At 40.5% G+C, this 24,901-nt stretch overlaps 1 long non-coding RNA gene across 1 annotated transcript; it reads left to right on the top strand.

Moving 5' to 3' along the window:
* Window positions 1-41: 41 nt before the first annotated feature.
* LOC117253342 (uncharacterized) lies at window positions 42-24,104 on the top strand. The gene is made up of 3 exons (XR_004501388.2): window positions 42-175; window positions 347-438; window positions 20,171-24,104. It is a non-coding gene; the product is annotated as an uncharacterized LOC117253342 (long non-coding RNA).
* Window positions 24,105-24,901: the final 797 nt, after the last annotated feature.

Here is a 24,901-nt window from a genome sequence, read left to right as displayed (position 1 = left end):
GTGGCCTGATAGGAGCTATTTAAATCAGCAACGCAGCGAATCAGACGTGTCTCCCAACACTGCGCTCGGCTCTCCTTCCTGCGCCTCAAGTGACCGGAGAGGCGCAAAAACCTCACCGAGCTCTGTCCCTTTTATTTGGCACTGAATGGAATAAAGTAGCTTTTTTTCTTCACAGGTAAGATCAAAATCCTCCTTAGCTGAGATGTAGGTGATTCAAATATTTGCTGGAGATGTCGTTGCTCCTTTTTTTTCTCGCAGTGTTTCACCTTACAGTGAGGAATAAAAGTTTTTGGATTCAACTGAGTTGGTGAAGTGGATGAAATAAATATTCTCCTGTATTTTTCAGGCAATCCTCAGCGTGGATGACTTCACGTTGGTGAAAACAAAGGATACAGGATTCTTGAAGAGGGAACTGAAGAACAAGGGAGAGCAATAAGGGTGAGTTGCCAAAGGCTGTCTTTCTCTCACCTCCTGTCTTCCTCTGCGCCAGATGTGGTGCTGCTGCGCCTCGTCTCTCGTGCTCATCAATAGCCGGAGAAACAGCTTTCTTCGTCGGATCCGCCGAGGGAATCAAATCTCCTCAGCCTTTCTCCACGGGTCGCTCCTCGTGTAAACCGGGCAGTCTGTCCGTTCCTTCTCCGTTCACCGGGCTCGGTGGAAGGATTGGTGATTGGTGACTCTCCGCCGATCGAGGATGTTTTCGCCCTAATCTCGCCGCGACTATGTGCGCCGCTCCACCACTGCATGCCGTTAGATCCGCCCAAGCATCTGTCCGTCTTTCCATTGGCGCATCCATCAGTGTCACACACACACACACACAGCTGCCGCGCGCACATTCCTTGCGATACTACAATCCCCCCTCCCACCCCACAGTGTACACTCAAACATAACACTCATTCACACACGCAAACACACACAACGCGCCCGCGCTCGCGGGCGATGGAGAGCTCTCCTCTCTGCCTGATTGACACAGCCCACTTTCTTAAAAGCCCGTCAGCGAGCACGCTGCGTTTTTGTTTGACATTTTCTCTCCCAAATAGGAGTCCGAGTGTTTCTTTTTTCCTTCTCGGCGCCAGCATTTTATTCTTCTTCCTTAAATATCTACAAGAACAGAAAAAATAACAACTTGTGTCAGGTGGCTCAATGTTGAGACAGGGGAATACTTATGCTTCCACAGTACTAAACATTTCAAAATATTTCATGCCAGGCCCAGCGGGGTTTTCGGTGCTTTGCGCTCTGATGAAAACAACTTAAATTTGCTTGCAATATAATTAAGTTTGTGAGAAAAACGCACAAGAAAGATGTCCGATTAATAACCGGGGTCTTTACCTGCTGAGGTGCCGGGGCGAAGTCTGCCTTTTGTTCAGCAGCAAATCACATAGATTATTTTATGTTATTAATTAACTGAAATGGACGAGGTCGCTTCCTATCTTCTATACATCAGGTTTAAATAACAGTGGGTCTAAAATATTTATCATTTAATATGTCTAAAATCTGTCAAACAAACCCCAAACTGTTTTTCTTAACTACTTGAATGCAATATAATAACGACAGGCCTGATATTTTTTTCTTTTTACTTTTTTATTTTGTACAGCAAACATGAGGAGACGTTAGGTCATCTCTGTTGGGTTTTGGCATTCTAAATCTAGTGTCGTTTGAGAAAGCTTGTCTGAAGGTGTTCTGCACATTGTATTCACTGTAACGGGGATGCAGACATTCAGACACTACGACTACCTTCCAGGACTGTGTCTGAGAGACAGAGAGAGGAGAGGGAGGAGAGAGGGAGAGGGGGGGGGGTGCTTTGATTTACACAGTTGCCAAACACTTGAATACCAAACTCAAATATATTATCACAAATTAATTCTTTCTCCTCTTTAAAGTCGCATAATCATACAATTGAAAGCGTCAAATGGGCTCTGATATGCACTTTGGACCGACAGATTTATACCAGGCTGGCGGTGAACTGGGTTTAGGTAGGGGGGAGACAACAAACTTCACAGTTCCTCGTGCCGGATGTGTTTGTAGGGATTTCATTCAACGTGTGCTTTGTTGGCAAATTCCGGCTTTTAACTGGCACTTTATGACAAATATAAAACGGTGGCAGCTGCGGAGTTTTAGGAATTCTATTCCCCTCAGTCATCGATGTGTGAAATAAAAGCACGACGCCAAAGTGATGTTGAGACTCGTGCACAAGTATGACCGATGAAAACAACTGTGTGGATATTATATTTAAGGTAATATAAAGTCAGTAGTGACTTCTGCCGATGTCATCCAGTTAAATCAGTGTGATTTATTTCCCTGGATATAATTTTTCTATTTTCATCATCTTTCACCATTTTTACTGCAACTTTATTTAATAATCATTTTCATAGTAATTATATTGGTTTTAACTTGAATAATTGTTCTGTGTCAGTTTTTAACATAAGATTATGAAGTAAGTCGTGCAGTGTGTGTGTGTGTGTGTGTGTGTGTGTGTGTGTTTGTGTGTGTGTGTGTGTGTGTGTGTGTGAGAGAGAGAGAGAGAGAGAGAGAGAGAGAGAGAGAGAGAGAGGGAGAGGCACACTGTTCATCCATCTGTTGTTCTCGATATTCAAACGTTTACATAAAACTTTCATAAACACTTACATGTTGTGAAAGCGGTGGGGTGAAAGCTGCATTGTTCTTAAAGCTCCATCAAATAAGCTTTGCCACAAAAAGTTATTTAATGTTTCACAGCAGGTACAGCCGCTAGTTGCTGATATTACCCGAAGCGGACGATGTCATGGAAATGTCTGGAATCGAAGTTTGCAGTTCAGGAGACCTGTGGTGTAATTCTGGGTCAGATTACGTTAACTGTATATCTGGGAACTCCACTGAATCACTCTCTCATGGGTAAATAATTGTTTAACTTTCAGATTATTGTGAGAACAAAACTCTGTGTCTGTGACGCAGAGATGGTTTTGCGCACGATGCAGAGGTGCGTTTCCTGGTTTTCTTTTTGTTTTTTAATGGTTAAGGGCAAGTTTATTCTGTGTTATTTTTTATCATTATTATTTTTAATAAACTACATGAGCAAATTAGTTCGTGTCCTGCTTGTGCCACGCAAGAAAAGTACTATATTATAAAATATTTTCAAATTTCGGACAATGCCTGTGGGGCCTGTAGGATAAATATGGCAGTATGGTTGTGCGTTTTCATGTTCTCACCGATAATAAAACGAATTTAATTGAACTCTTTCCCTGGTTGCTCGCATCTGTGACATTAAAGTTTCACTGATGAAATGAAAAGATTTACTTTTCCCCTTTAAAGACAATATGCATCATACAGCGAAATAAATCTGCGGAGACATATTAAGAGTTCACAGGAATTATAGGACGCGGCTCTATAAAGGCAGACTCGCATAGGAATAACCGCGTGGATGACTCATATTTGAGTGTTTGAGCCAAACACTATTCAAGGACGTGGGTAAAATTCATACAAAAGTGATGAAATTAATCATAAACAATTATATTATTGATTCCACCAGCAGTTAAAGAGAGAAACAGAGCCTAACGCGCACCATCAGCGTGACCGCGCGCGCAAACACTTAGTCCTTTAGGCTTTACACAGAAGTCATTGCCATCAAGTGTGTGTGTGTGTGTGTGTGTGTGTGTGTGTGTGTGTGTGTGTGCGTGTGTGTGTGTGTGTGTGTGTGGTGTGAATGTGTGTGTGTGTGAGAGAAGCCTCTGTTTTACGCATAAAGGTCAGTAATTCATGCCGATGTTCCTTCAGTATCCCGAGTGTGTGTGTGTGTGTGTGTGTGTGTGTGTGTGTGTGTGTGAAGGGGGGCTTTACTGAGGCAATCGGGACCTCGCCTCTGCCTTCTGCCGCTGGTGTCTTTACACTCAAGTCGGAGCTCCAAACCCCTCTCCACGGACGCACAGCATGGCACGGTTTTGGCACTCACGCTGGGCTTCGGTGAGTCCAAATTCGATCATGTCGCTTTATTATTTTTGTTATTCAGCAATTAGCAATACCTTATCTAAGCACGGGCATAACGCGCGCGCGCACATGCACGACCATGCCTTTTTGTAGAGACAGAATTTTGGTGACTTGCAACATGTTATTTATCACAGGGATATATCATGAGAAAAGCATCTTTTAAGGTTTCATTCATACACTTTCTGCCTAGAAATAGAACCAGTAAATGCGACTTTTAAAGTTCTAATGCCATATTCTATTAGCTGCAGGGACTTTGTCACAGTCCAGATTAGGCTTTGGTGAATATCCGCCCCCTCCTCAGAACGCAAATAGATGCGTTCGGTTCAGTAGAAACAGGGGGAGGTTTAGAGCACAACTACTGTGATTTATCTCTGAGCCCCACCACTCTACACCATCCGCAATTTACTCTTTTCTCTCTCTCTTCCCTTTTCTCCGTCTTCCTCTACGATGATCACGTTGGTGTGGAGAGGCGGCGTGGCGCACCGGCTTCACGGCACACTGGTTTCTAGTAGACTGGATAAAGAGCCAGGGGGAGGGACAGTCCGCAGAGCAGCCTGGAAAAACGCAGGAAAATAAAAAAGAAGAGTGTACCCTATACCATAAACTATAGCACAGACCCTGGCTCCTTGTATCTGTTCTCAACATGAGACAAAAGAGGGACATAAAGATATTTGTTATAAAGTAGTGTGTAAGTCACCAAATTAGCTCACGTGTACAGTTTAAATGGAAGCCTGTTGGAATAATGTTCTTCTTAACAAATCATTTACTATGATGCTGAGTCTAAAACTGAGTTTTCCCCCAAAGCACTTGAAAACCACAACAAATTCCTTAAGAAAAAATACATGTTCGAGAAATAAGTGTGTCTATTAAATCATCAAGAAAATGCAATTTGAGTTAAAAGAAATTCTTGTACAGATAAGACTGTTAATGGGGAAAAAAATTCATCCTTCTATTAAGGTGGGCAGGCTGAAAGGAGAAACCCACAGCATCCTTTAAACTCCTACTTTAGTTTTATAAGTTGTTTTCTTTCCCCCTCCCAGATATCTGCTTTTTGTCACCCTGTTTTTGATTTTCTTCCTCTCAGCCTAAGGCTGTGCCTGTGGCTGTTGGCCAAGCACTCCTTTCTTTCCCACCTCAATTTGAGACAGACTGTTTTATTATGTAGTGTTAAGATTTCGTCGATATCTGAGTGACCTCCAAAACTCTCCATTGGTGGTGTTGTTCACTAAAAAAGACCCGATTTGCATGGAGGGAGAAAGAGAGGAAAGGAGGCCAGGGTTAGACTCTCCTCAAATAACCTTAAAAGTTACAAAGTCCCACCAAAAACAAGACAACACATCGACATGAGAAGCTGAAAAAAGATTGAGTGGATGCTCTCATTCTCTCTCTCTCTCTCTCTCTCTTACTCTCTCTCTCTCTCTCTCTCTCTCTCTCTCTCTCTCTCTCTCTCCCCTCTCCCCAGTGTCCTCCCCCCTCCTACCTAGTTGGGTGTGCTGCGGAGCTAGCAGGGTTGAGAGGGCAAGTGCTGACCAGCCCTCTTTCTTTCTCTGTCTGCTGTTACTAGGTCACCACACACACACACACACACAGACACAGACAGACACATGCACACGCATGCACACACACCTCTCCTTGCGGTCAGTGTTGCCACCAGGGAGAGGGGTAATTTAAGCCCTCCTTGATGTAGCCTATTCATCACTGTCCTGTGGTCCGCGCTTCAAAATTAAAGTCTGATCTACAAAGTTAGAGTGAAATGAGATAAAAAATTGGCAGAGGTCACCGAGGGCCAGGCCAGTCAAAACACAAAGCCGTGGCTCAGCTGGGCCGTTATGAGGTGCTTTAATTATTTCTCTCTATAGTTTTGTGGGTTACTGGTTGTGATTTTAGTTTTTGGGGGCAACGGCCAAATTAGTAGAACTAAGACTTGTTGGGGAGCCTGGTGGGTCAGTGCCAAGAGACTTGTAGGGAGGACCAGTAGTCCTGACTAATGCTTCATTAAGATGAATCAGTAGCTATAGATTTATATGTATTCTGTATTTTGTCATTACCAATTAGACAAAATACAATAAAGCAGTTTATATGATATTATAAACTGGCACCTCTTCATATATCCTGGTTGAAATGTGATAACAACAGAAATAATTTAACGAATGAGAAAATAAACATGTTGGTCCATGATTAGTTTATATAGTCATAATAATGAAATCAAAGCATGCAGTAATGCTTGCGTTATTGTCTTAATTCAATTAAAACCCTGCAAATAACATTGCAAAATGCTATGTAAAATAGAAACTCTTTCTTCTGACACAAACTGCACATTTGATGAAGCTCAGAAAGTACTGAAATGACTGTGAAGCATTGTTATTACTCAAAATAATACTAAATGGTCCGTGTTAAATGGATTATGCATGCATTATTCGTGATTTTGGAGTGGTAATACTGTACAAAAAGTACTGTCAACACCAACTGCAGACAGAGAGCATATGAAAATCTATTGTGTCTCACCATGGTTTACAGCTGGAGTGTCTGAGACCCAAACAGAAGTAATGCGTAATTTTCTCCAGCAGACCTTCTGAAACATGTCACCAGTTCAAAATCATGTTCATAAGCAACTGTTATAAAATTAGCAAGTGTCATAGTATCTAGCTGATAAAAAGAAATATTTTCTAGGATGTCTCAGCTTTTTTACAGATGCAGTGAAATGGCATTTAAAGCACCTTTAGCCGTGTTGTTCGATCAGGTAGTGGATGAGGGAGAAATTAATAAGGCCAAGGATTGTTCTATAGTGCAAACTGATCTGATGAACTGACATACGTCCCTGAATACAAGACAAGACAAGAAAAAATATTTTTTTAAAAGACAAAGAGGAACGATTTTTACAGCTACATGCTCAAAAATGCCCTTTAGACATATCTTTTACATATACTAAGATATAGCAGAACAGGCAGGAGAAGAACTTGCATTTTTCATTCCACTGCATCTCTAAGTGAGAAGCACAAATCCCGTGTATTTGGTTATACAACAGTCATAAACTGTAAAGTAAATTCACAGGCTCAGATATTTTTAGGAGTAGGTATTTCTTTGGAAATGTTTGTGTCTCATGTCTGATGCAAGTCTGATGAGTTACACTGTTTATCAGCGTACAGTGTGACAGCGCACTGCTGAGTGAGTCACTGCTTCCTCCTCACTGTGTACATGTGTGTGTTTTGCGTGCATGTGTGCGCGGAAACCACGCTGACAGCTGCAGCTCATTACAGGCACTATTACTGATGGGGACTGCTGGGGGAAATTCCTTCTTCCACAGAGCAAACCACCCTGTTTACCACACACACACACACACACGCACACACACACACACACACACACACAGGTCTTGCTTATTCATAAACCAGAGATGCAACATCTGTAACTGAAACAAAAAATTAAATAGAAACGTTTACCAAACATTTACTTCTCAGTGAAAAATGAAGAAAAAAGGAAGCTAATTTCTATAAAGGCAGGTGACACATGCTCCATCCCTCCAGTTGCTGGAGAACGAAAGACATCCCTCACCTGTGCATGAAGTATACTCTTTTACATGTAGTACACAGTAAGTTGTGTAGGTGTGTGTTCACATAAACACACACACACACACACACAGCCACAGGGTGAGCAAACTTAAAGAGGAGATGAGATCACTGGAGCACTCTAAGCCTTGCTAAATTGGCAAACAGCAGCGTCACACACACACACACACACACATACACACGGAGCCACAGAGTATACAGTGTCCAGTGACGTTAATGAGAGGGCTGAAAGCCAGACACACATGTGCTAGAGTCATTAGGGAAGACTTCATAGCTACACTTCAGGCCACTACACTCCATTACTGTACTTCATTGGTTACACTGCTTGAAAATAGTGGTTTCTCAAAGTCAGGTTCAGGGACCACCATGGCTCCTTGGAGAGCCCTAGGGAGTTCCTTATTAAATAAAAAAAAAAAATAATAATAATGATAATAGTTACCTGTACCTGTTTTTCTTTATCTAATTTATTTGAAGCACCATGTCGCAACAACACAAGGATCACTATTTGCATGGCTCTACTGAGAAACATACAAAAACCCAGACACAGGAGCGTTTTCCTTTTTCCTAATTATTATTTGCAGTGCAAGAGCAGTGGTTGTACTAGCAGTAGTAGTTTAAATATAGTTGTATTTGTAGTAATTGATGTAGGGGAGCTTTTCTTTACATCTCTATTTTTTCTTTTAAATAGGTAGTAAACTTTTTTCAAAAAAGTAGTGCATGAAAGAAAACAAAAGGAGGATGCAAACAAACAACTGTGTACAGTCCAAAGCAATTGAATGACAAATAAAATATTGTATGCAAATTTCCAAGTGTGTTAGAACATCCAAAGCTCAAATTCAAGTTTAACTGTACTATTACAAAAAAGACAGAAAGATAGAATTTCACTTGATCAGACATCACAAATGATTGAATATTAGTCTGCTTCAAGATTAAATGATAAAGCTGCCATTATTCATTTTTTAAAAGCCAAACAAAAAGACCCAACTTAAAAATGTGTTAGCTGTGATTCATTTTTTACCCTTTCTACTATGGCACAAAGGAATAACCAAAATCAAGCTTTGGCTATATATGCATTAGGATGATTCATTTATTGTTGGTTTTGGTTATTTAATGGAAATTACAGTTAAAAATGAAGCCGTATCCTTTAAGTACAGCCATTAAATGATTTTAACATGGAGCCCAGATGCAGCAAGCAAAATACACTTCAGTGTTTCTGAGGTGGAAAACAAGAAAGATTATTCATTCAAAAATATATATCACATGATGAAGAATTACATTCACAATTTTGTTCTGATGGCCAACTACTGATTGACAATTTAGACATTCAGGTACATCAACAGTTTTCTCTGTGCATCCTACCTGGGGTAACACACATTATTTGTTACTTTATTTTGTTATTTTGTAATTTTGTAATATTATATATGTTATATTAATATGTATAACCTTTACTTGTGTTGACATGTGTCAGAAGGTGGCACATTGTTTGTACCATTTCATTATAATTATTGGTTTATCCAAAGTCTTACCTTGGTCCCTTGCATTACAGTGATGGTGAAAAGAATCTCACTTAAAAAAACAGACATGAGATTCTTCATTGGCTTTCTTACAAGGTACAGTATAGCAGTAAATGGATGTGTCATCAGCATAAAGACAAACAATGAACTAGTGGTCATTATTTGTAATTGCAATTCTAGGACATAGCTTATGAAAAAAATCTGTCAACAAAGATTTATTTTTAGCATACTCTGCAATAACCTAATAATGCCATATTGTGTCTCTCTGTTGTCATGACCAGAGAAATAGAGAGATAGAAAGATGGTCCACTCCATGCTGTGATGTATCTGTTGCATTAATCAGCCTCTTAAATTGGAACAGGCTGCTTTTATTAATTATGTTCAATGTGAGGATGGTAGGGCTTCTCGCAACCATCCCTCCCTCCTCGTTTAGACACACATATCACTTCAAAGAAGAAAATAAGACAGTGGAGAGAGGCAGAGAGCTTCATTATGAGCAAATGAAAAGTGCAAACGGGACGCGGGGGCAAAAGGGAATGCAGTGAAGGAATGAAGACGGGCATCTCAAAAATAAAATCAGAAGTGACACAGTGGCGTGTGAAGGATGGTGGAGTCTTATCGGAAATCTCTGACTTTAAACATATCTAAAATTAGTGGAAAAAAGTATGGGGTGCTACTCCCACCTGCAGATACTACATAGTGTAACAGCATTTCTTTTCAGAATTCTTTTTTGATATATGCAGTGCATTTTAGCTTTTATTCTGAAGCTATAGATGCCACTTAAGGCATTGCTAAGCTGTTTGTGGACATGCATTTATTTAATTAGCAATTTTTTATCAGTAAAAATTTAGGATTTTTAAAAACATTCTCGCCAACAACCTCCATTCTTATCTATCCAATTCAAAAACGTAACATTAAGCAACACTGACACCCGAGGTAGAACGTTTCAGTATATAGAGACAAAATGAGGGGATATAGGATATAACCTAACAAGAATACACTATATACAGTGTGTGGTAAGGAATGGCTATCAGCAAATTAAAATAAAGCCCCAGTGGTCTGTGTTGCTGATTTGGGAAATTAAACTGTGTCTCTACTCACACAATCTGAGATATTCTGCCACACCAGCATCAGAAGGGCAGCTTGGCTTCTTGTATAGACAGTGTAACGGAAGACCACAGCAAATAAGGCAAGCACCCAAGAGGGATTAACTAAAAGAAAGGAAATTTATTTAACAGAGGTCGTATAAATTTAACAAAATGTGAATTCTAATAAATAAGACTGGCAGAGAAACACACTACCAGGCGTAATACTACATAAAGTATAGCGCAAATCAAACCTCCAACATAGCACAAGGTGGTGCCAGGGGAGAAGGAGCTCACAGAATACCAGGATGGGGCAGGTCTTATAGATTGGAGACAGTGGCCAGCTGCCTCCAATTCCTTGACAGCCTCCAGCTCCAACCAACCAGGTACCAGCAACACTGCAAGACAATACACAACACAACAACAACCCAACACACAGACCCTGGCAGAGGCCCTGAGGCCGTCACAACAGTCTGACGCAATCTGGAAGTAACCAATTGTCTCACCGGTCAGTCGGGCTCTTGTTTGTATCCAAATGCACACACCTGGAGCAAAGTCTCTTTAGGAGTTTGTTTTGTTAAGGCGATGAAACACTATGTTGGAGTTCAATAAAAGGCTGAACAAAGTATATAGGGCAATTAGGACTTAAATCAGTGTGTGCCCCGGGGCACATGCATGCTTTAGAGTTGCCACCCGACATAACCTGATTGGTTCACAGCAGCACAGTTTAGTGACAAATCGACTACAGACCCAGTTTTCAAAAGACAAGTAACTGAGTGAAACTTGATCATCTCCAGCCTGTTACACTGGAAAAACACCACTCCAGATGTGTTTAGTAACACAATCGTTTATATCTAACATGTGTATCAGTGATGGTGCGATTCAAGCAGACTGTGTTTTACTTGTGTAGACATGCAAGCGATCATCTTGTGTATCAGAGATCTGTGTACGGCATGCAGATGATACAGAACGACCAAAAACTTGGAACACACTCCTGAGCTGTGCACACAGGACACTTACACAATATGAAGCAGGAGGAGTTCTGGGAAAGCTAGGCATCCAGAGCTTTTTAGAGTCAGTGAATACTGAGGGCAACAAATAGCTTTCTTTCAGCTTTTGGAGGATCTGTTGATGTGTGTGTTGAGGGGGCAAATTTCCATATTTCATATATTGAAGGGGACATGACCCCCCATCCACTGAGGCAATTATGTGCTTGCTGATACCATTTGTTTAATACTGGGTGGTTTATGAATTTGACCCACCGATGTGAGTTCATATCTGGAGTTCAGACTAATTGCAGTCTGCAGTCACTCAGGCCACTAAAGTAGCAAAATAAGAGCAATGATGGTAATGGAAATGATTCATTCAATGAATAATCTGTATTAAAAACCCAGAAGAATAAATTAAATCATTCAGATAAGTACATAGACACTTTTGAGCCTAACTAATCTCACACATATTTGTGTAATTGTATTTTACATATTAAACCACTGTTAAACCAAAGATCCTTCGAAAAACAGAACTGCATCTTTTAGCTCACACCACAGCCTCTGTGCTGATGAAAAGAGCTCTTTTAGAAAGTCATAACTGTGTGCACATGGCTCTGGACTTTTTTGTTGTCTTTCAAAGGTGGTATTGTAACATTCATTCATCAGCACTATATTCATTTTGAAACATTCAAAGAGAGCATTTGGCTGCTAATAATAAGAACATCCAGTCTGAGCTGACTACCAAATATTGTGAAATTTAATTATAACAACTTATGTTGACCAAAAAAAAGAGTCCTCTTGTCAGACAGGAAGTCCCACAGCACTTAAAGAGACACTTCAGACACATTCTTCTCCTTACCTGTAGTGCTATTTATCAGTCTAGACTGTTTTAGTATAAGTTGCTGAGTGTTACAGGTTTCAACCTTAGAGATGTAAACATTAATGGTGTCCATCTTAAATGAGCTCTAATGTTAGTTAGTGGTGCTAGGTGAGCTAGTGGTAGATGCATGCTCCCTTCTGCACAGTGATATAGATGATGGGTGTAGTTGGATAGAAAAAAGAAATAGTTCCTACTTAATATGGCTCGCAACAAGGTCTGTGGAGTTATTGGGTTATGATTTCTGCAAAGAGCCATTGTTGCTGATTTTTTTTCAAATGTGTTTTTTTATTTATTTATCTATTGGCACAGGACCACCACAAGCTGCATCTAGTTCCATTATCCTGGAGAAAAGGCAGACATCTCTACGGCCAATAACACTCAGCAACTCACACCAAAACCATCTTGTTTGATAGATAGCACTACAGACAAGTAGTAAAAGTGTGTATTTTTGATTTTTGACGGTGGACTGTATCTTTAAATTTTAAAGGGTTATGCTGACCTCAGTATACCCAGGTCTAGACTTGGGGATTTGGGGATTGATGTTACGTGTCCATTATTATTGCATTAAATAAAAATTTACCATCTGATTTTTATGCTGTATTATGACAGTGGCAGAAAAAAATATATTGGCATCATGAAAATTTGTAAAACAAGATGCAATTTTTTTTCTTTTTTTAAGACTAACAGGCATTTAATGTTGTGTTAACCCCCTCAACTCTCTGATATTCTTCAGCATGCTTGCAGTAGTGTACTAGACCTGGTACTAGCAGCGGCTGAGTCGAGTCAGGTTGAGTAGAGCTGAGTAGACAGGATTGTGGTGCTGAGTGATCTCAGCAGAGAGAACACATTTGTTTGTTATTATTATTATTTGTTAGCACTAACTTAAAGGCACCTGTGTATATTGTACTGAAAAAACAACCCAGACTAAGGTTTTGTTTTTCTACCTGGCTGCTTGCTTGAGGTATAGACTGGATCCAGGCCTTAGTTTGAGGCCCTTCTTTAAAGGAAAACTCTTTAAGTAAAGTAGTACAGTGGCCAAAGTTTAACAAGTAGGGCTGTCAGCTGTTTACACCTTCAGTTATAACTGTTTGCCTTCTCTTACTCTTAGAATAAAATCTTGGCATTGTAAATTCCTGCGAACCATGGAAACATTACATTTGTACGTTTATGTGTGGCATAGATTACTGTAGATTACATGTATATGAGTTGAGTTTCTCATGAGGAGTAGGAGGGATAGGTGGATGAGCAAACTAGGCAAGACAACTGCCAAGCATCAGACCACTGTTGGAGACCACCTGATGTTTTTAATGACAGGCCCCTACATTTCCAGCTATATCAGTAGCGTCAAAAGCAGATAGATAAATTATAACAGCAGATAAGAACATTTCCAGCTGTATTTGTAGCAAAAAGGAGTGTATTTTTAACAAGAGTCTGGGACATTTCCAGCCAATAAATAAGTCTTTTTTTAAAAAGAGTTTGGGACATTTCCTACTGTGTTTGTAGCAAGCAATATGCATACAAGCATACAAATGTAACATATCCATGGTTTGCAGAAAAATACAATGCCAACAATGATTCTGGTGAGTAGGTTGCTTCCAATAAATATGGTTAACCTGGAATTGTTTTTAACTGGCCTCTTGTCTGAGCACCCATACTGTTGATCAGTTGGACGTCACGCAATATGGCTGCTTTCCAATATCTCAGCAATACTTTTGTCAGTGTAATGTAATCAGAATAAATACCTAAAGCAATGAAAAATTAAAATTCAAGTTGTACTAATCCATAATTTTCTTTTTAGATCCAACCCATCCAAACCCCTGGTACTGCTGAATTTGAGGCCAGAACCCAACCCACGACTTGAGGCCACATTTGTCTTCATTACATCTAATAGTTACCGTTACCCTTTCCTAAGGCAACATATGGCTACTCTCTGTCTCCTCCCTCATTTCCACTGACCATAGCATATACTTAAATGACACGCATAGATACAGGTGATTGGCAGAGTCAGAGGGGAAAAAAGAGAAATTAATCAATAGAGAGTAGCCATATGTGATCCAGTATACTATGATATTGCTGGCTATATACAAACACAACACCAGGTTACAGAAACACTCAGGAGTCAAACGCTGTATATTTCAGGATGTATAGCGAGTGCGTGGGAGCCACTCCACACTGAGAGCTTCAGTGGATACAAATCACAGGCCGATACTCTTGTCACGTCAGCCCGAGCTGAGCCCAAAGCCACTTCAGCTGCACCCCGTGTTTATCTTGCTGTGACATTCTCCCTGCTGTTACGCCAAAGCCTCCCTCCCTCACCCACTCCCACCCCACTGCTACCCTGTTTAAGATACCTACTAAACAGAAAGAGAGACAGATGAATTTAATGGTGGTAGAGGGATGCAGAGGAAGGGAAGTGGAGGAAGAGAGAGAGAAAATGATCACACATTTGTCCTCTGTGACAATACCGATGCTGTCTCACTTATGAGAGGCCCTGATGTGACACAAGGGAAGTTCGATTCTGCATACATATGTAAAACAGTTTCAGTGCAAGAAAACAAGCTGAGTGTGTACGTGTGTCTGTGTATTGTGGAGGTCGTGTGTCTGTGTATTGTGGAGGTCTGTGTCTTTTTATGTGTGAGGCGTATTGAATTAGTATTGGCTAAGCTATATACTGCTGTGGACTGGAGTTAGCAGCAAAATGTATTTTAGCCACTTAAAAAAAGGCCCACCCAAAAAACTCAACAAAGTCTGATCCGAACTAGTGTTGTCACGATACCAAAATCTTTGTTTCGGTACCAATACCAATATGAATTTCGATACTTTTCGATACTCTTAGGTACTTTTCCTAAGGAAAAGTCCTTTTGGATACAAACCTTTAGAACAATAAATAGTAGGGGTGTAACGGTACCAAAAAAATCATGGTTCGGTAAGTACCTCTATACGGATGTCACGGTTTGGTAACTCAAATGTTCCACCAAGTTTGTGTTGTCTCGTGTTGTCTCCCTTTGCGAGGCAGACTTTCTCTTGTCTTTTTTCAGGTGCGTCTGCTGCGAATGTTGATACAGGTGTTGTCATACACACCACTTGTGCAATCTGTGTTCCAATAGGAACAAGAAAGGCGTTTGTGTGCATAACTGAGTAAAATAAATTAACTAAATTAATGAATTGAATCAGTTTCAAAGTACCGGTATTTTCCAAATGCAGTATAGTACCGTTTGGAATACTCTAGTACCACGGTACTATTTTAGTACCGGTATACCATGCAACACTAATCCAAACAGCTGACCTGTGGCTTAATACAGTGTGCAAAACAGTTGCACTTAGACCGATATTGGTCTTTTTCAGGTGGCTCAAATATGTTTTGCAGCTAACTCTCTTCCACAGCAGTACATTCCTGAGTTTGTGTGGGCTCTCCTGCCTGCTTCTTCAAATCTGGGGCTCACTGACCACCATGCTCTGTAGGTGATACACTAACCATGAATAAGTACCCCATACAACCCGCTTAAAAAACAAAACAAAATATCACTCAAAGGATATCAGCATAAGAAATTTCTCTGCTGAGTGTTCATGGTCAAAATGTTTTATTTGTTTTTCCTACAATGTAAGCTTCATGGCAGCCAAAGCATGATTAACGCTTGTTAAGGCAATTCAAAGCATTTAAGGTTTGTGAAAGAGTTATTTCAAAAGTCAAGGCTGACTTGAAAGATGTGTTTTCAATATTAAAACAAAATCAAACCAAAGAAGTCAAACCAAAATTTTGAAAATGTGTCAAACAGTAAATCAAACTGGGTCTTACTTAGATGAACTCGTGGTAGTTTTCTCCATTTGCTCTGATGCAGGGCTCACAGTGTCAGACTTTAAAAAACCCCTGCTCCAAAACATTCAGGTGGCAACACACAGAAAAACCATAAAAGACTGGGGAAACAACAAACACGGCTGCTTCCACTGCCTCGCTCAATGATGTGATCAGCAGGAAAATGATGTGAATCATACACTATGGCCTTTGCCGTCACCTATGGGAGATTTTTAAATAAAACGCAAGACAGTTCTCTCTTCAATCATTAAAACTGAGGGAATATCTTTTGGAAGAATGCTGTCCATCCCTCCACTTGAGTTCCAGAGATTTGGAGAATCTAAGACAAGCAGCGCTGAGATGGCTCATGATGGCTCAACATCTCACTGGGTTGTTCTTTAATTTCTTGGCCATCACCTCAATGTAGTAAATTAAATAAGATGTAGATTATTTATTTGTAGGAAAAGAGGTTGAATAATAGTTATATTTTGAAATAAAACGCATCCTATTCTGCTTACAGTTACTCCACAAGAGAAACATTTGTCAGTTAAAGTAAGTGTGAGTCATCCATGCACTGTGTGTGTGTGTGTGTGTGTGTGTGTCTAAGGGTGTGCATGCTTCCCCCATTGTCCATACACCCCCTTCCTAATATGAAATCATCCTGACCTCAGGTTGAACCAACATCCATATGCTTTTCCACGCCTCTACACAAGCAGCAGATAGGATACTGTGTTAAATGCGGGTACCCCAGGGTGCTGTGGCCACATTGTCTCCCTTATGAACTGGCGTTTAGGTGCCCTTGGGCCCTGTGAAGATGCGAACTTACTTGACGTCCACGTCTGCTCCACGCCTGCTCCATGCCTGTCGGAATTAGCGGTTCGCTGCCGGACAATCTGCACTACCTCGAGGGAGGCCAGAGGGGAGGTCAATACGCTCAAATGATTTTCCCCTTCTGCAGAGCACAAGTAGTCCTAGCTTTAGGATATTTAGTGACATGGAAGATTGTTTACTGGCGACATTTTCTCGACGTGTCCCCTGCACCTCAAACGCTGAGATGTGGATTTTTAGCAGAGCAAGTGATGACTGATGGTCGGGGAAATAGGAAGCAGCGTCCTCGACAATAAACAGATGCTGACCAGCAGATCACCATGAACAGGCCTCCGAGGTTTTGGACTCTCTCAGGGATGTACTGTATGTTCTGTGAAGAGTCTGAGCGTGTGTGTGTGTGTGTGTGTGTGTGTGTGTATGTATACCAAAGGGTATGAGGGCTTTCCCTCTGAAGTGTCAGCCTCCCAGAGAGAGGATCAAGTGCTAAGCAGGGGACTCAGGAGCTCAGTGCCTGGTGTGTTTTTATGTTTACGTGTGTTTGTGTGTGCATGTGTGTGTGTGTTTCTTCAAACCCACACTTGTGGTTTTAGGGATTGGGGAAGTGATATATCCGTTATCTGTTACTGTGGATGACCACAAGCCTGACCGGAGTCTGCCCTGCACAGCTAAATCCACACACTGGAAGGATCATTTTGTGTGTGTGTGTGTGTGTGTGTGTGTGTGTGTGTGCGTGTGTTTGGGTGTACAAAGGTGCATCATAGAGCAGGGCCTTTCTCCTGAGGGGGACGTGCAGAGTTGAAAGGTCAAACACACATGTGGGGGGTCAGTGAGCAGCCTGGCAAGCGGAACAGAAGCGTCATACACACTGAAACACACGGGTAAGAGTGTGTGTGTGTGCATGCGTGTGTGCGTGTGTGTGTGTGTGTGTGTGTGTGTGTGATTGTGTGTGTTAGGCAAATGACAAGAGCTTTAAAATACGACAAACATTAAAACAGAATCAAACCATTTGCATCCAGCTGTATGTGGTGATTGTAAGCAAATTGTACTTTAAAATAAAAAGTTAAAAAATGGGAACGGGGTGGTGGAGGGGAAGGAAAAATAATATGCCTTCATCCAGGATAGGGTCATGGTCATAAGAAATCCAATTCATTGCACTCAAATGGATGTTTAAGGATTTAAGGCCTTTAATAAAAATAGGGTAATACAGTGGTTCTCACCCTTCTTTGCTTGTGACCCCTTAACACGAAGCAAGGTCTGCCTGCAAACCTTTGTCACATTGAATTGTTGAGTTGAATTGAATAGCAATTCTCCCTCATTAGACCGCTTCAGTTGATTTTTTTTTTTTTTAACAGATAAAAGAACAGATAAAAGACTGTTGGTCTTTCACAAGAAATTGCAAAGGTTAGAGAAAAGACTGAAAAAATAGATTAAAACATTTTGGTTCTTTTATTTCCTTTTTACAGTAATCATCTTATAACCCTCTAAGATCCATCATATTAACCCTTCTTTTGGTCCTCACCCTTAGGTCAGAAACCACAGGGCTAATGCATTATAAAAATACACCAATGTGCACACCTTCCTCAGGGTGTCTTTATGCTGAATGAAACCAAACTAATATCTGATTTAGGTTTTGGAATTAGTTTTACAGTGCACAGTCTTCATGTCAAAATGACCTTATTTAGTTATTTATTTTTCTAAATGAAAAATTATTTTAAAATTGGTTCTTTATTATCAATCACCATATCCCTTTTTTTCTGCATTAAAAAAAAGCTGTACAATCACCAACAAATGTATGTCCTTCATCTGGTGTTGACCAGGACAACTTAACAGTGACACATCTTCCTATACAATTATTGGATTTACAAAAACTTCTCCAGCTGACAGTATTAGGGACAAAAATGGTGCTCATTATTTGAGCTACACAGAGATGGAGAGGTCAGAGACCAGAGTCACTGTCAGCCACACATTATACTGACTTATTACAAAGTGGACCGAGATGCTGTCCTTAGCTGCCAAAGAAAAACCTTACATTGGTTTCTTCTGCTCTTTTTACAACATGCTGGATGTGTTGACATATGAGGCCTTTGAGATCTAGATGGCTCTGAAACCAGAAAGCTCCAGAGGAACTTCCCATTGTTCAAATGGCCCAAAATTCCAAAACACCACTGGACCAAAAAATGTTGTATTCACTGAAAGCCCATTTCTCCAACAGCCCGTTGTCCCAAAAACAAACGCCCATTGCTCTGAAGTTCCGTTTCTCCACAAACACACACTCCCTGCAGCAACCCAATCACCAGAAAACATGTTGGGAAACCATGGATACATCACATTCGTCAAAGATGCTGTGATGACTGTGTGTTTATGTTTAAGCACAAAAAGCACTTGGCTATGGTTAGGAAAAGGTCATATTTTAGCTTGAAACACTCATGTGTGGTGGCACAGCAGTCACTGGGAAAGCAGGGATGGTTCAGTGAAAAACACCTGGGTTCAGTGGCTCAAACGCAGCTGGGAAACTAACTGCAGGAAGTGTGTATTTTTGGAGAAACAGGACTTTGGAGTAATGAAGGTTGGTTTTTAGGATAACGGGCAGTCAGAGAAATTGACTTTCAGTCCAATGGGACATTTTTCTTACTACTGGAGCCTCCACATTTTTGGCCTGTTGGAACAATGGCATGGCACCCTTTGTGGAGGAGTCAGGCAACACCAATATGTGTTCTAGAAAATGTTGATGCAAAAATAGATAAATAAATGAATACAAAATTATATTATGCAAAATGTTTGCTACTAAAAAAAAGAAAAAGGTATGTGAAGTATTCTTAAGTCTTATGTTTTGATTTAAAATTCCACCAATTATGTCCTGGGTCAGTTTGACCTGTTGGATACCAGTGAACACTACACGAGGGTCAGTCATCATGTCTGATAATTGCAGTTGTCGACTGACATCTTTTTATGTATAGCTCCATAAAGTGTCCTAAGACAGCAGCTGTAATTCTGTATTACGGACTTAAGCACATGAAAATAATGGTTGTGCATGTCACACTTTTATACTACTAATATTGGTCACATAAATAGGTACTGTATTAATAACTGTGACCAGGTGGACAATATGGCTGAGCATTTTATAATAACTCTATTCAATTTCTCTCTGTCTTTACTCTATTTATAAAACACAGTAAGTTCACCCCTTAGCCTACACAGTAGCGACAGAAGCATGACTTTCATTTACACTTGGGATGAGACAATCGCCTCTGCAGAAATAATAATGATGTACAGTTGGCGTGATTCTACCGCACCTAACGTATTGTACCATGGTGTATGGTGCTGTAGTAGGAGGTGGTGCATGTTGGGGGGGTGCCGAGCTACCTGACAACGCAGGGAGAAATGTGTTAAAAGCCAAACCGTGTTTGTCATTGTGTTTTCACAGCTACGATCTAAACTACAACAAGAGTCAGTGTTTCGGCGAGGACAAAAGGGCGGCTTAGATTGGTACTACGTGGCTACAATCTCATCTTTCTCTCTCTCTCTCTCTGCTTCTTCTTCTCCTTTGTCTTGCAGGTAGGTGCAGAGATTTGCAAGAACATTCGTTATGATCCAGTGCATTTTGACCTAAAGAGGAGACAACAAACCAGCCTGGTATGAGAGACTGTTATGCACACACACACACACACACACACACACACACACACTTAGGTGAAGAGAAACACACTCATTTGTTAAACAGAGCAAACACATCACTCTTTGCTAAGTAGAAGTTTCACTCATCTCTCCCCCCTCGTTCTCTCATCTGTCCATGTCATCCCTCACTACCCCACTTTCACATCAGCCATCAGGTAGTTACACACACACACATACACACACATACACACTCCTTCACATCAGCCATCAGTTTGTCCGACAGACATAAATGTACATCTTCTCATTCACGCACAGACCAACTGCTTTACATCACACGTCACCTAAGAGTCACACACTCACTCACACACACACACACACACACACACACACACACACATCAGTTATATCTTTTAGGCTGAAGGAGAGAGGGGGTGTCAGCAGCAGGAGGGGTTGACAGGAGAGAAGAGGAAGTACACAGGAAGTACATTAGTTATCACTCCCATGTCTTCTCCACCTTTTCACTTCTTATCACCACCCGATGTCTCAGACCCCAGTCGAGCTGCTTCTCCTTCTCATCCCACCCCTTTCCTTTTCTCTTTCTGTCTCTCTCTCTTTCTCACACACACGCCTCTAAAAATGACTTCCGTGCTCCATTTTAGTGTCGGGCCCTGGGATCTAGATGACACTTGGCAAGCCGTAGAAGCCGCAAGACAACTGGATGAAATATTTAAATGAAAGACGGCAGGGGTAGAAGAGGTGAAGAAAGGAGGGGGGGAAGACAGAGAAAAAGGAATATAGGACAGAGGACGAGGGAAGGAGAGAGTGACGATATTCAGATGGTGAGCAGAATGTGAAGGATTTCTTTTCTTGGCAAAGAGAGGGCCGTGTGACAAGAAGTGCAGATGAATTGGCTTTCACCTACAGAGTAGCCTGAAGAGAAATATACCAATATAGTATGAGATCACATCGCTTTGTCTTGGAATCATCAGGAAGTCTCAGTATGTGTCATAGTACTTTCAGCACGGTGCCAGCTCAGCTGCTTAGAGGAGGACAAGAACCTTAAACATAATCAAATGAAATGGAACTTTGTTACAGAGTGATTGCAACTTTAGAATTACAAAGCTCAATCTGACTTTTTTTTTCACACTAGCAGCTCTGTGAAGGCCCAGACACACCAAACTTACATCAAGAACTAGTGGTGACAAAGGTCGACTGTTTGCATCGCCTCACGTCGTCTGTGTCTGTGCCAAAAAGTTGCACTTGAACACACCACAAAATCTACAGCCAACAGTCAGCTAGCATGTACATTCTGTGTCTGTGTGAGAGGAAATAACTCTCCATAACAGCAGGTGGCGGTAGTCTGTATTCGTCATTCAGAAAAGGAAACTGGAAGAGTGACTGCACGGATTTAAGATGCTAGTTAGTAGTTAGCATATTACCAACTCAGCCCGATGTCGAAAGGACAGATGATATTTACCATGCACTAACGAACAATAAAACAAACAATTATGAACCGTTTTTGCAACAGAGCTCAATGGCTAAAAAAAAAAATAACCTTATCTAATATACATGTAACAGGTCTTGATTTCAGGCACTCTTGACTTTAGTCGTTTGTAGCTTTCCTTATTTCTGTTTCTCTTTTTGTGCACTGAACTGCCAACCCGAGGCCAAAAAGCAGCCAAGAAGGGCTGACTTGTGTCCACCGTGCGGGACAAACTGCAAAAACTAGGGTGGTAGATGTTCACTGATGGCCCAACTTTGACCAATGGCTGACAGTCAGCCTGGTGTATCAGGGCCTTAAGGCTTTATTAAATACTAAATGTTAAGGCTAGCTGACAAACCTTAATGTGCCATCATGCTACTAATTAATAGCACTAAACACAAAGTACAATTCAGGCTGATTTGCAGATGTATGGCCATAAATAAAGCTAAAAATCTGAGCTGATGATGGTGCTAGAACAAAAGTCAAAGGCTGACACTTTTGGTCAGTTGGTTGATTGGTTGGTCGATATGCTCTTGTTGGACCGAACTCTTATTGATCAGACAATCACCAGTGTTACTTTTATAAGGGGCTGTGTGTCCATCAAAGCTTTTTACCCCAGTTTGGAGTACTAGAGCCTTTTAAAGGTGCAGCAATTTTTCGGCAGAGACACTTTGGCTGAGTGTGGTCACTATGATTCAGAATATCCACAGATGAAAAGATGTGGACGCAAGGTAAAATACTTGATCTGGCCCTTGCCTTGGATGAAGGAAAGGCTGAGGCATGCAGGGAGAGAGGACGAACCCGTCAGTCTATGTGGCCAGCAGTTTTCATTTTCCTCCATTGCTGCTGTTGTTCAGCACGTGTACCTGTAGGATGTAGAGGTTGGTCTTTGTGTTATTTGCCTTCCTCCACTATGATGATTGGATGGTTGGGTGAAAAGCAACGGTTACAAGTGCAGCGTTTCACACAAATTTGAACATTTTTCAACTCTCAGTGACCAGAAATTATTATCAATAAAAGTAAATGAATAAACAAAAAATCATTAGCTCAGTTAGATCCTCCACTATCTAGTCCCTCACTTCAATTTCTGGAAACCATGAGAGCTTAAGTATAATTCATTCATCAGTACGGGCACAGTCGTGTTAAACAAGAGAGACGAAAACAAGTGGTGACTTTGAGGCGGTCATCAAGTCCAAATATGTGTCCATTCCTCTATTATGTAGTGTCCAATGTATTCCCTCAGTCCGTCAGGGTCCACTGATCAAAAGGATCAACAGTTCTCATTAAATCAATCCATGTTGTGAATATTGTCATGCGGAATCCATTGCTAGCTGAGTTCTAACTTTGTTGATCAAATGGATTGCAGTTCTTCCAAAGTAAACAATATTTTCTCGTCTTCCTGCACTGTGTTGTTAGATATTCTTTTTTTCCTTCAGTATTTTGCTGTCTATAAAATAAAAGTTTCCCCAAACATTTCTGTGTATTTTTCACCCTGAGACAGACCCTGGTGTACAGCATGTACTCTCAGTTTGGAAGGCCGGTGGGCTCTGTCACATATCTTTCCAAGCACTGTACATATGTTAAAGGCCTTTTTCTCAAAATCATGATTTGATGACAGTCATTATGTAAAGTTCCATATCTTACTTAATATTTGGAGTGCAAAAACAATATTTATATCATTAGAAAGCTTAGAATATTCTCTGTTCAAAATGTCTTTTCGGGTCAATGTGACCAAAAATTGGTAGAGCAAGTTGCAAATGAGTTAATCATGACTCAGTTGTGACAAGTTATTGACATTGCATGGTATTATTTTTAGTTTTATGATTTAATGGCTCCACAATCTAAAAACAGAAAAGGTGTTATCTTCAAAGTCATTCTATAACTTTGTTCAACAAGTTCCAACTGTAAAGCCAACCACTGCTCGGTTAGTATACTTGACTAATGAAGTCCCGCCTCTTCCTGCCTGCCCTCACTGCTTTTGACATTAAATAAGAGCTAAAATTACAGTAAAACGTTGCATGAGTAGGAGTTTTGCAAGTTTGATATGAACTTTAACTCATCTTCTGCTGCAGACACAAAATGAAACAGTGACTGCATTCAGAGCTCAGACACTGACAGTGATGACCCAAGCTTGTCCAGGCAAAAACAGTCATGTAAACTGGGCAAGAAAAAAAACACCAAAAAGAAAAAACGATGATGAATTGAAAAAAACCCCAAAAAAAACCCAACATAGAACAAGGACACAAAAGAATCATCAGAATTAGGAGAGAAACATTTTATGACTTTGTTGTGTAGTTTTTAATTAAGTTTATTCAAAATGTGTATCTTACATTATTACTAATTTTAATAACTTGTACATTATGGGTTTTTTTTTTTAAAAAAAAAAACAAAGTAAGACTAAACTGTAGACTGTAGAGAGTCTTAATATTCAAAACAGAAAATTTATTCTCGGTATCAGGAGGTTCTACCTGCAAAATCCCATATCAAAATGTAGAGAGATTTTGGATGCCTGTGATTTTGACCACTACAAGAGAACTTTACTGTATTCCATTTTTTTTCTATCTAAGCTGTGAAAGCTTTAAACCTCAATATCTCAAAACCAGGATCGCAGTAAGAACAATATAATTCCATTTATGTTTGATTTCATCTCCCTCCAAGACAAAAGATACAATAAAAATGAACTGGTAGGTGTGTGTATATGTGTGTGTTGTTTACTCAATCATCCACACTTGCTGTATAAGCTCTCTTTAATTATTTTCTTAGCCAGTCGTGTGTGCAGAGCTGCATGCTGGCTGTGCAAATGCTTATTTAAGGTGCATGCATGTGTGTGTTTGTCACTGTGCATGTGTAGGGCCTGTGTGTGTGTGTGTGTGTGTGTGTGTGTTCTATGTGCACATAATTGTACTTTACTGTACATCTCATGCGTACATGGGTATGTGTTTGCAGTATAATTTATGCGTCTTCATGGTGCATTACTGACTTGTATGGTTCCCCTGGCTGTTGAGTCCTGCTTGCAAAGGACTGTGCTAATTACAAAGCTGGACATCAGGCCTGTCTGTCAAGGAAGTGGGGGAGTTTGTTAGATTTAAATGTGCAGCAAAAAAGTGAATAAAATTTAACTGTGTCCTGTAGTGTTTCAATAAAAAAGTCAATAAAATGATGATTTGATATGCAGTGTGTTATTTCTA

The sequence above is a fragment of the Epinephelus lanceolatus genome, chromosome 2 (assembly GCF_041903045.1).
Source record: "Epinephelus lanceolatus isolate andai-2023 chromosome 2, ASM4190304v1, whole genome shotgun sequence".
Taxonomy (NCBI): domain Eukaryota; kingdom Metazoa; phylum Chordata; class Actinopteri; order Perciformes; family Serranidae; genus Epinephelus; species Epinephelus lanceolatus.
This window is presented reverse-complemented; position numbering and strand designations above follow the sequence as displayed.